The sequence below is a fragment of the Lagopus leucura genome, unplaced genomic scaffold (genome assembly GCF_019238085.1).
Source record: "Lagopus leucura isolate 7727_CA_CO unplaced genomic scaffold, USGS_WTPT01 Super-Scaffold_100002, whole genome shotgun sequence".
Lineage (NCBI taxonomy): Eukaryota > Metazoa > Chordata > Aves > Galliformes > Phasianidae > Lagopus > Lagopus leucura.
Window position 1 is genome coordinate 70,365,572 of NW_024962263.1, and position 12,228 is coordinate 70,377,799.

The following is a 12,228-nucleotide window of genomic DNA, read 5'->3' on the forward strand; positions in this document are numbered from 1 at the left end:
ATCTGGATTAGAAAACAAACAAATTGTTTAGTCAGTGCTATGGTTACATCGTAGGACCCACAACATGGGTTGTCAGGCAGAAAACTTTAAATTCCGTTGAGTATCAAAAGGATGGTTGGAAATAAACATTCCTTTAGACATTTTAGTGCTTACATTCCACTCAGATTTTCATAGTAATTTTACGTGATTGCGTTTCCTTTTCTTTTCGTTGCTGTAATTTTAGCGGTCTGAAGTGAGCACTAACAGTGCAAGCGAACCTCATCCAAGTGGTTTGTAGCACGTACAGTTTTTTGCTGATCTGTAAAATATGACGCAAGAACACATAGCGCTCTTGTGGAGCACATCCCCAAAAGATCTGCCCAGAAAAGTTAGTATTCTGCAGACATCGTGATATATTGTTAGCCATCTGCAGGAATGTTTGCTTTGTAAATAAACTCAGTGTTCTAATAGAGCTCTTGCAGATGTTTTATACAATTTACTTAACACTTCTCTGCTAAAAAACTTAATGAGGTTTGTAAAATCATAAGGCTGCAGTGTTCAGCTTAATGCCAAAATAATACTAAAGGTTACACGTTTCTGTTTATTTGTAACATTTGTCTCAGAAGACACTGTAAAAACGTGAAAGCTGGTTTCACTTAAAAATCAGTTTTTCAATGCAGTGTATTTAAGCGCTCCCAATGTGGTCCAAATGTAGCTTACCGCGTTACGAGTTCAGAGATGGAGTTTAATAGTTGAACTTACCTGTGATTTTGCAGTCCCCCGAACTGGAGATGTTCTTGTGCTCTTTTGTCAGTGTAAATAATAGCTCTCTAGATTATATTGTTGATATTTTTAATGAAAAGAAACAGTCTCTCAAGCTCAAAGATGAAAGTAAAATTCCTCCTGTCATTCTAGCTAGGAAGTGATTTAGAATACTGACTGATCTAAGCAATATTTTGAATTTAATAAACAAAGTAGATGCAATTGGTTCATTTTTACCTTGCCTTAAAAGTATTTAGCAGCAATGGAAAAAGTTAAAAAAGCGAACCAAAAAGAAAGCCAATCCCAGAAGATCAACAACCCGTGTACGAAAATGTGTGTGATTACATACTACTATAATTGCACTTTAATATATATTAAGCTTAGTTAGCGTTATACTGAAGATTTCCTGGAACTTAGAACTGTTATTTTATACTATATTAGTTATGAAGTTTTGTAAGTTGCCCCTGATGTCCTCCTGGATGGATTACTATGAGTGAGGAGACAGTGATCATCAGTCTCAATGCCACTCAAGGGCACATGCATCTGTCTAAAAGAAAAGGGATTTTCTGTTTGGAGTATTTCAGATTTTTAGATGCATCATGTCTGGCTCGTTTGAGTCATATGAACCCTTCAGTTTAACAGCTAACCTTAATTGAAAAACATGAACTTCCACATTTCTGACCTGAAAATGATAACAATTTTCTGCCTACAGCATTAGAAGCCCACAGCTTTGTGTTTCAGGCATAAGAATGAAACAACTTTTACAGTAAATTAATTTTGCAATCTGGATATGTTTAAAGATATTTTGAAGTCTGTCTTTTATTGTTTTTTTTTTTTTTTTTTTTTCTTAATAGAACTTTATTATTTATTATATAATGCTGTACTATCTGTCCATTGTTTGATGATCAGAATAACATTGATAACATTAATGAAAATTATTTCAATTATTCCAGATTTTTTTTTAATTTATCTGGGAACTTTTAAAGATTATCCCACTTAACAAGTATTTTTAAATATTCATAATTGCCATCAGTAACGAAGGCAACATGATCAGCAGTCTCCCCCAGTATTCTTTAAGTTGGTGCTTTGTTTTGGATCTTTTTCAGGCAGTTTAATTGTTAATTGCTCCACCTCAGTAAAATAGTTGTGATTGGCTTTCCCTTGCTTATCTAAGCTTACTGTTTCATCTAAACTGTGAGACCATCACCATTGCCTACAGAGTTGGTTTACTGCTCGTTTCTAGCATTTTAAGTGCTGGTTTAGAAAGCTACCAAGTAGTTAGAGAACAGGTCAGATCAATTATTCTTTGTAACTAGTGCATATGAAGCTATTCCTGAAGGGGATGAGACTCATACCAGTAAAGATGCAACTTTATACAACTGAATCTGTCCATGACGACTGCAGTAATTGTTTGTTTATAGGTTTTATGTTTATTTATAAAAAGAATATACAAAGACAGATATTGACTCCGAGTTTACTAGCATCCCAGATGAAATGGCAGTAAAACACAAAGCTGCAGACAAGGAATCCAGATTACAGTCTGTGCATTCGATGTGCTGATGTGTAAATTAGAATATTAGATGCCTAGACCATTTCACAGTGTACTGCAACAGGACTTTTTTTCTCTGTTCATGCAGTACAGACATTTTTCAATTAAAAATATGCTGTATATATGCTGGATAATTTTCATTCTTCTTCCTGGAATCTCTTAACACTACAGCACCTTCTCAGCTTTCTGAAGCTGGTTCACCTCTTGTGGCTGTGAGCAGAGATGCTTCCGCATTTGAAAGCTCACTTGAATTCCATGCCTGTTTGTGTCTTGGTACAATCAGTGTAAGTGGAATTTAGAGGACTGCTACCTTTGTTTTTTGGTTCTCCTTCCTATCTTACTTGCACATTTCATAATAAGTTAAGAAAGGCTTTTTAGTTCTTTATTACATATGAATATCTGTCAGAATGATAATGAAAATCTCAAAATCCAATTATCTTTGGTGGACTTGTAGAATTTCATTCAAAGTTTGCAGTTAATTATAACATCAAATTAATTCAAATGAAGTTTACGTCTAAAATGCAATGTTCCTCTTGTAAGCAAACTGACCACAAATTCAATTGAAAGATTTTTTTAATAAAGCATGCATGTACTGGCACTCACAAATACAAGCCCCTTTTGAAATTATTGCCTAAGCAAACATCAGCCACCAAAATGATCAGGATTGTCTGCACATTAGAAAACCTGCCCATTTTATATTTGTAGTATCTGAAGGTGTAAAATCTGATGTTTTTTTCCTTATTCAATAAGCAAACACTAAAAAGTTAATATTTTTCAAAGTTTTTTTTTTAAAAAAGAAAGCATATGTTTTAAACCCTTTGTGTATCAAATCCATGTTGGAGAGAAGAAAAAAAGTTTGTGGTTGAGCTACTCATGTCATTTTACCTACCTTGTGGTGTCACAACTGTGATATACTGTAATGCACTGTGGCTATTTTTATTCTGGCTCGTTGTTTGGCACTACATTTATACAGTACTTCTTGCAATCTTGAATCGGTGCAGACCATGAAAGCATCTTGAGTGACATAAAAGAATATGTGAATTAAATAGAATTTTCTGTTAAGTATATCTATAGTTTTCTGTTCTTTCTCTACTTGCACGTCTTTTATAGAAAAGCATAAACTTCTATGCAATTCCTACTGCAAAGATTATATGCCTTCGTAAATTTATTTTCTTATTTATGAAGCTTGGAGTTTTAGAGTTTATTAATTCAACTGAGCACCTAAGCAAGTGTACAAACTCTTCTGTGCATTTTCTATTGCTTCTGAGGAGCTGTAATTTGTAAAGGAAAAAGAAATCACAGCTGTACGTTATTCAGATTACTTTTAAGAAAAGGTACGTGAAACATCTACTGCTAAAAAGATTTCAGTTTTACAACTTCAAATGCAAGACCAATTGGTATCCATGGTCACAGTGCTACAAATGTTCAACTGCTGAAAAAGGAATGAAATAGTTCCCTTGATGCCCTGTTGCCATAAGGGAAGAATCCTGTTGCAATTCACAGAGGAGTACTGCTGCAAGAAATTGCAAAAGATCATTTTGGCAGATGATACTGAGGTGTTTGTAAATACAGAAACTGAAATGTATTTAAGAAACTTCCAAGCAGTTTTCAAAATATTTGCTAGTGTCATTTTGAGACCCATAGTAGAGAAGTAATGGAGTAAAGAATGTGTTGAAATCATTTAGAAATATGATGAGCATTGTTCATTTTAACTATATCGATAGTTCTTGATCTTCTTGTAGAGTTTTGTGAAATGAATGGTATGGTAGCACTCTTCCAAAACCAGTCATAAGGAAAGGGAGAAAGCAATCCTGTTATCAGTGTGCTTACATACATTTTCAGATAGTAGGGGCTTTAGTCTTGATAGTTTTTTTAATAGAAAAGTTGAGAAAGCTTATTGAGTGAGCTAACAGAATGCTTAGAAATAACATGTTTGGCTTGTGACTGATACTGTCTTCATTAAGAGAGATGTTGACACGTGGTCCTCTCTACCCTGCTGAGACATATGTGGAATCAAGTGTTCCAGCAACAGTCTTCTGTTTCCCATGATCTCAGAGTCTTGGAGCAAACCTTGGCCATTTTCTAATTTTCTAAGTGAAATTAAATATTGATATATCTAACTTCATCTTCCTGGCTTAGTTTTTGGACTGGAATATCATAGAATCACAATGTCATTTCAGTTGGAAAATACCTTTAAGGTCACAGAGACCAACTGAGTCCCATCACTAAACCATGTCCCAGTATATGTAATAGTAATGTCCTATCACACTGTGTAGATCTCTTTGTTAGGACATAAAGAAGAAGTTAAATTTGGACTTCTTGTCTGATGTTCTCCTTACGTATCTCTCACTTTACTGGTGTTCTGCAGGTTTGGAAACAGTTCTAGATTTAAGACCTTTTTGGGACTTCTGCTGCCAGCTTCTCCAGTATTTTCTTGATTCTTTGTAAACTCTTCATGTGGAGGTTCAATCAGCCTTGCAGTAGCTCATCAACAATAGATCAACAAGGTTGAAAGTATGTTGAGAACAACCTTGTTAACAGCAGTAAAGATCACAAAAGAGATTGTTTATTCAAGTCAGCTACAGTCCTCAACTTGTTGTTGTTCAAGCTTCCGCCTGGAGCATTCAGGATGCCTTTTAGACCTCGAAGATGAGTCCTTTTTCTGTCAGGATTCTGTATCTTCAGTATCAGTCCATTAAATGGCTGATGCAGAGCTAGTCAGTTCTCACGGTTCTTGCAGTCCTGTCATTCCATGAGGAAGAAAATATAATAAAATTGCCTGTTTGAGCCTTCCCATTCCAAGAAGTTTACTTGATAGCCATCATTTCCTCAAAAAGGGTTGAGATCACTCGTGTAGATAGAATTTTTTTGGATGAAATTCTTGCGTAGGCAGCTCCCAGTATTTTACTCAGCAGTCACTCTGTCAAAATATTATTTTCCTTGCTCACTTGCGAGAAGTCTTTGTCCACTGCCATATGCTTTCTCTATGGCCCTTTGTCCCTTCAGCTGGAGCTTGAACTGTGCAACAGTTTCTGTATAGAATTTGGACTGGGTATTTTCTGTCTTTTTTTTTTCCTTAATCTAACTGCTGCAGGATTGTTAAGGCAACAGCTTCTACATATTTGGAGGCTTCGGTGTCTTCATTAAATAACATCCAGACACCATGTGAAGTGTAGCTACTAGTTTTACTTATAGATTTGTATTTATACTTTCCAAGAACAATGCAACCATAAAAATCTGTAAATATTACTGCATTTGGAAAAGAGCTTTTGCAGTTGTAGTTTGTCTAAGGCTCTGAGGTCCACATCCAGGTGGCTTGGACCTAGAGTAGCTCAAAACCCATTTGCTTTATAGTAAATAGGCAATCATTTAAAAATGAAGAAAAGAAAATTACTTAACCAGTAAGTGAAGTTCAAGACACATGTGTGTATGCATTTTTATTTCTGTGCTCTCTGCGCTGGGATTTGGACGATGCATAATGCTTTTGGCATGGAGCATAGTGTGAGTTAGGGAGCGTAAATACTGAATGAATGGTATTGTGAAACAGAAGTTTCCAGGTTTGAATGCTTAAAACTGGCCTAGTGACCTTTCAACTGACCAGAGCTGCATGCAGTGTTTTTAATATCTGTGTACACAATGGATTTATACAGTGGTATAGATGATATTCTGTTTTATTGCCTGTTCATTCCCTACTGCTGCACATTGAGCTAACACTTTTCTAGATCTACTTTAATAATAGAGATTTTGTTTTCTGTGTCAGAACAATCAGCTCAGTCATCACTTTACATGTAAAGTTATATTACAGTGATATGAGTAGGAAAAATATTTTACCTGTGTAGAATCAGGTCAGATGGCTTCATCGGTTCTGCAGGGAGCCCTGCTGCTGATTGCTGTGGGTCACTCAGATCTGTTCCACCACCTTTGTCTTCTGCAGTGTCTTGGGCCGTGCAGATCCCTGCAGGACTCTGCCTTCTTCTGGAGAGAAAATTACAGTGCTTTCTTATCACTGTTTCTCTTCTCTTAAATAATTTATCCAATCTGAAATTATTTAACTATTGAAATTCTTCTCCTGTCCATAACAGGTAGCATAATTACGTTAGAAGCCTTGGATTAAACACATATCTGTAGGAAATATAAGTAGGATCATCATATTTCTCCCCCTTTTTGTAAGAATGACACAAAGGAATTGCTTTGATGCTGTTGGTACCATTTTATTCACTCACTCACAATATATTTTTAAGTGAATGGAGGCAATTCAGTAATCACTCAAATAAAGCTGACGTTTCCGTATGCTATAGCTGCCTACACATTTCCCGTTTTTCCGGCTCGTTATTGCCTGTTAAGCTGCATCCCTTAACCCACATGATCATATTCTCTGAAGGAAATTAAAGTCTTGCTCCAGTGAATTCTGGAAAACAAGCAGCCTTTCAAGATGCTCTTCAAAAACATACAGCGACCACGCTAAATGCACATCATACAGCATTTTTGTGAAAACTTGCATCTCAGCACATCGTAGTAATTTTTTTGAAAAAAGAAAGGCAAAATACTAAATGGATTCATTTCTATTCTTAACATCAAAGGACAAATTGTATGAAATACCTAAGGGAGGTTCTCCATAGTTTGACTTGGTATGTGTCATTCCAGATTGATTTACAGAAATGTGGCTGCTTGTTCTTCAGAAGAGTGATGCTTGATATACAGAGCTTCGTGTTAACCCATGCGGTGAGCAGTTCTCTGTTTTGCCTCATTACGCCATGTTTTGGTTATAATTCCATCTGTTTTAATTGCATAATTCAGAATTTGTGGTTATTTGGGTGCTTTCTGAGAAAGATAGGATAGTTAATTTCTTTAACCCTTATAATGTCTAATCAGAACAGTCAGCTGAAATTAGGCCAGTGTGATTTAGACCTATTTTTAACAAGGTCGAAACCCTATCTTATTTATTTTTCTATTTTTCTTACTAGTTTCAGTAAATACTTAGCTGTGGCACACAGCTTTAACATCTGAATTCTATCCCAGTGTCCTGCTATTCTGCTGTGTATTAGTAACTTCACCTCTATGCTTTACTTTCTCTGTTTTTTAAGCAGAAGTAATGATGCTGACTTCTTTCAGCATGTAGAGCTTTTCAACTATAAACCATAGTAGGAGAGTTACAAGGTGGTGGTAGAAGTATGATCTCATTAAATGTTTCCCAAGATCAAAAAGCTATTATTTAATATTTAAAAATACATAGTATTAATATATTGTGGTATGTGCACAATTGAACAGAGTATAGCAGTTCTGTGAAGAAACTATTTGACATTACAGAACAAAGTGCTTTGTTCATGGGAAAGTACTAATACTGCTTTTTTAATGAAATATTCAAATATTGGTCTAGGCAACTAACTTAAATGATCCTCAGGTTATTTTAAGTATTTAGTGACCATGAAACTCTGTGAAAGTAAAGTTGACTAGGAGATCTTTTTCTCTGAAATAAAATTTGGATTACATTTTAATAACAGGCAATATATAATCCCTCAAGTCAGCCTTGAACACAGACGCACATGGGTGTGTATCTTATCAGATAGACAAAATTTGTCAAGTTTCTGTAGCTAGTCTGATGTAAAAATTTTTTCAAAATAATGAAGTTTGATGTATGTTTTCTTTGTCTGAGTCAGCTAGTAAAAATGAAATGCATTTCTCCATCTCTTACCTAATATTAGATTAGCTTTTGCAAGACGATTACATTGGTTGGTCATAGATACTACATAGCTGACAGAGTTTGCAAGTTACTTTTTTATGCTGTGTAACTGCAATTTCTAACTCCCTCTTCAGCTCTCATTCTTCAGCTTGGCATGTAACTGAAAATGACTGTGGTGCCATGGGATAGCTAATTGGTAAAGCCTGTTTGGAATGTGGATAAGTGAGCCGTTCTGGCAGCGAGCATAGTAGTGAAGTGTGCTCTTTTTGCCTTAGTTGACTTCTAGGCTAAAATTAAAAAGATATTTCTACGTTTAGTAATTTACTGTTCATCTGTTCTGCTTCAACTAGCAGAAAGAACTAATTACCTATATAGTTTTATTAAACAAAACCATCAAAAATCTTCATTTCTTTGTGATACATAACTATTTTTACAGTATGCTTTAGTGAAAATGCCCTTGAAAGCACTTATATTTGAAACATACATAACTAGAAGAGATTATTTATTACGTTATTCTGCTAATTTAACCTGTATCACTACCTGCTTATCGTTCACATGTCCTGAGACACAGGAGTGACGAGCTCAATGATAAAGTAATTCATGGTGTAGTTTATATAGCAAGATGGTGTAATGTTTTCTTCAGTTACTTAGTTACCAAAAATAAACAAAACTTGTCAGAATTAGTTTTTATTGTAGATCATTCCCTTTGTTCATATTTGTGATCCCTCCCCAATATAAATTGTGCATTAACTTAAACTTTAGTTTCCTGCTAAGATTTTAGGTTCATTTTGTAGGGGAATACCTGAAATGTTTTACTGGAAGTTTTTACTCTGCATGGTGTATAGATGTGTTTGGACACTGCATACACAGAGTGGAATTTACAGAGAATTTTGCCGGGGTGGTCCTTTACTATTCCTAGTAAATTTTTTTTTCCACCAGAATGGTGGGAGTGACTCAGTAATGCAAGGTTTACTCTTTCTTGAGGTTCTAGACCTCAAAACAAGCAGCTATTTTCTCCAGGCATTGCCACCTCCTTTTTAATCCCAAAGCACCATCCCACTGCAGTCATTTTTCTCTTCTGGTTCTGTGATATTTACAGCCCTTTTCCATTCTTCCATTGATGCTGAGCTCCCCTCAGCACCAGCAACTCTGCTCCTTGACTACACAGCCACATCCTCCAGCTGTCCTCCTCTGCCCCACATGCTTCACAAGAAGTGTGCCACACTCTGTATCCCACTTCCTATATGCTTCAGTTTCTCCTCGTGAAGAAGGGAGCTTAGAACCCCGACCAACTGCCCCTCTCTTCCTTAATGTAAGGCAGGAAGAACTGGTGGCAGAGCCCGCCAGGCAGCAGCAGGCCCTGCATTAACCTCCTTGGCCCCCAGGCCTTCAGGGGACTGAGTGCTCCCACCACAGCTGTTGTCCTTTAGGGAAGCTCATCAGTAAGGCTGACTGCAGGGCAAGAGTGCAGCTGCACTGAGCCACCTCCTGCTCCGGCTTGCTGCTCCCTGCTTTGTGCCTCCAGAAACAGCCGAACGCTGGGGAGGAAAGAAATTATTTGCCTAACTGCACTTTGCATGTAATTGCCACAGCTTTGAGGAAGTTCTTCTCAAACTTTCAAAGATTGCGTGGTGTTGGGTTCGATCTTATTTTTAAATCATTTTCTGGACAGAAGTAAGAAACGCGGGCAGGAGCTGGGATCTGAAAATGAAACCCAGTACAGTATGGATCTAAGGTCTGCTTTTTTTTTAATCCTGAAATGTAAATTTAATTAAGAGAGAAAAGGGGGAGGGAAGAAAAGAAAGTTCACCGCAGTCTTAATGAAATCCAGGAAAATCGAGTGTTGCATCTTGACAGAGAGAAATAACAAATTTATTTTTTTTCTTAAGCACATAAGGGGCCTGCTGCCAGCTTATGGCTTGGCTCTCCCACAGAGGTCTGTCTTGAAAGCCAAGGTGCTTCTTATTTCTTAGCATGAGTGCTCAAGTTTAAGTGTTTTGGGATGGCAAAGGACAAACAATGCATCTGAGAGTATTTTCTTTGATTATTTAGTTATTTTGAGGAGAGCTGTTACACAAAAACCAGCTTTACATAGGTGATAATGTTGCCCAGCGAATATAGCAGCTGAGTTGCAAATAGAGCAGTAAATTTCAGTAATTCAAAGTGATGGAAGTGTGTAGGAGGCCAAAATTACCTGGCGTTCCAACTGAAAGTCAGGTAGTGCAATTGCTTATCTGACTACTTGTATGTTAGACTGTTTTGGTTTTGTTTTTTTTTTTTTTTCCTGCTCAGACACAAGCTATCAATGTAAGAGACAACTGGAAAAATAAACTATTTTGCTCTCTGCTCTACCTTACTTTAAAGTTTTATTGGGTTGTGACAGTGATTTCATTGAAGTTTAAAGGTAGTTTCAGTTCAAAGCACAGCTTAATTGTTTTGAACATCTTTTAGCTGATTTTTTTGCAGTAAACACAAAACTAAATGGTGTAACTAGCAGCATGTGCTAAAGTAACAATTTTTTTTCTTTTCAAGGTCTGTTGTAAATGTGAGATATTTGTTGATTTTGCCTGTAGGCTGATTTTATTCCCCTCTCTTTGGGAGGTCTCTGACTCCCACTTGTCATACCACCTATGCATTAAACCTTTCAATTAAGCATTGCTGACAAGGGGCATTATCTCTTAAAGATGCAGAATTCTCTTTCTGAAATCCAGATATATTATAGCAGCAAACGATTGTAGTGTCTACTTTGTCAATCTTCCGTTACCTTCTGCTTCCATTTGTTAGTTTCCTCCAGATCCTGCTGCAAGACGCACTCACCGCTGTTCTTACTTACTTGCACATTACCCTTTTACTGTATGCTCCACATCAGCTTTGCCTTAAGTTGCAGATTTATTTCTAAGGTTTATTACTGACATTTAAAACCATCAGATCACAAAGACAAGTCTATGTATAGGAGTTCCTCACAGTGTGTGTTCCAACTCCAGCCTGTGCTGAGCTGATGATTTATCTTTGTGTATTTCTTGACTGCCTTTTTCCCATTGTATTCATCAGCCTTTACTTGCATAGCCCTGTTCTGATGGTATTTCTGCTACTTGGAATTCAACAGGTTTTAACATTGTTATATATAATAAGTGTAGAACTTCTTTAGTTTTATTTTCACAGTTTTGTGATGTATTATGTCTTTTCAGGCATGTGATTGCTTATTTTTTTGGTGAAGTATATTGAATTTTGTGATTTTGACTTAATTTAAATTTATTATTAAATTCCGATTGCAGCATTTGTATACTACAGAGCAAATATGTTGCTAGGTATTTCTTTAGGAAATAACTCATGATTCTTTGAATTACAAAACTATTGTAATTGTCTAGAATTTTATATTGGACCTCCCAGTAACCAGAATTTCTTTCTTGAATGTATTTTGTTATTTACTTCCTTATTTCATTTATTCATTGTAAAATGAAAAATCTGCACAAAAAGTGTTACTGCTTGCACTACTTTTTCAATATAATAACTTTATATTATGTTAATCCATTTGCTTCTGAATCTTGCAACTCCATGCTGTAAAAAACTACATTGACTAACAATTGGTGTGTACTACTTAAAAAGTAGCCTCACCAAATTCATGGTCAGATGTTTAATGCAGGTAGGAAAGAAATAATGACTCATACATTGGGTTTTAGAGTACCTGGTTTTGAAGTATGTTAAAATTTCTAGATACTGAGAACAGCTTTTCTCCTATTTTGAGTCTGTGCTTCCCATATAGGTTTTTCTTCACATGTATGAAAACTTTGAATTTTCTCTTAGGAAATAAGGTTACAATAACCTTGTCTTGCAGTCCTTCAACTCCTAAAATGTGATTTAAACAAAATAAGAGAAATCATAAAATTTAAGAAAAGCACAGAGTACAACACAAGTGGAGTTGAAAAAATTGCCTTTTATTTTACTCAGAAAGTTTGCTAAAGAGTACTTGGAACCACGTCTACATTGAAAATGTTTGTCTTGAGTGGAAAGCTGTCTTTGTTAAAAGAAATGAAAAAGAATCCACTGCCCAAACCGGGCTTCTCTTTATTAGAGGTGCAGGGAGTCCTGCAGTATATTCTTTTGTGTCAAGGATCATTTGACTTGTTTGACTTGCATAATGTTGTTGTTGGCTTAGAATCTGAGGAAAGGTGTGTGTATTCAGTTACATGCTCAATTTTGTGAAAGCAACCATTTCTCTTGGCAAAAAGATGCAACAAGGAAAATCAAAATGCAGTTC

The 12,228-nt window shown here is 36.0% G+C and overlaps 1 protein-coding gene across 3 annotated transcripts in view; it reads left to right on the forward strand.

Moving 5' to 3' along the window:
* VPS13B (vacuolar protein sorting 13 homolog B) overlaps positions 1-12,228 on the forward strand; it is a 415,483-nt gene that overhangs the window by 170,972 nt on the left and 232,283 nt on the right. The gene's annotated exons all lie outside the window — the stretch shown is intronic.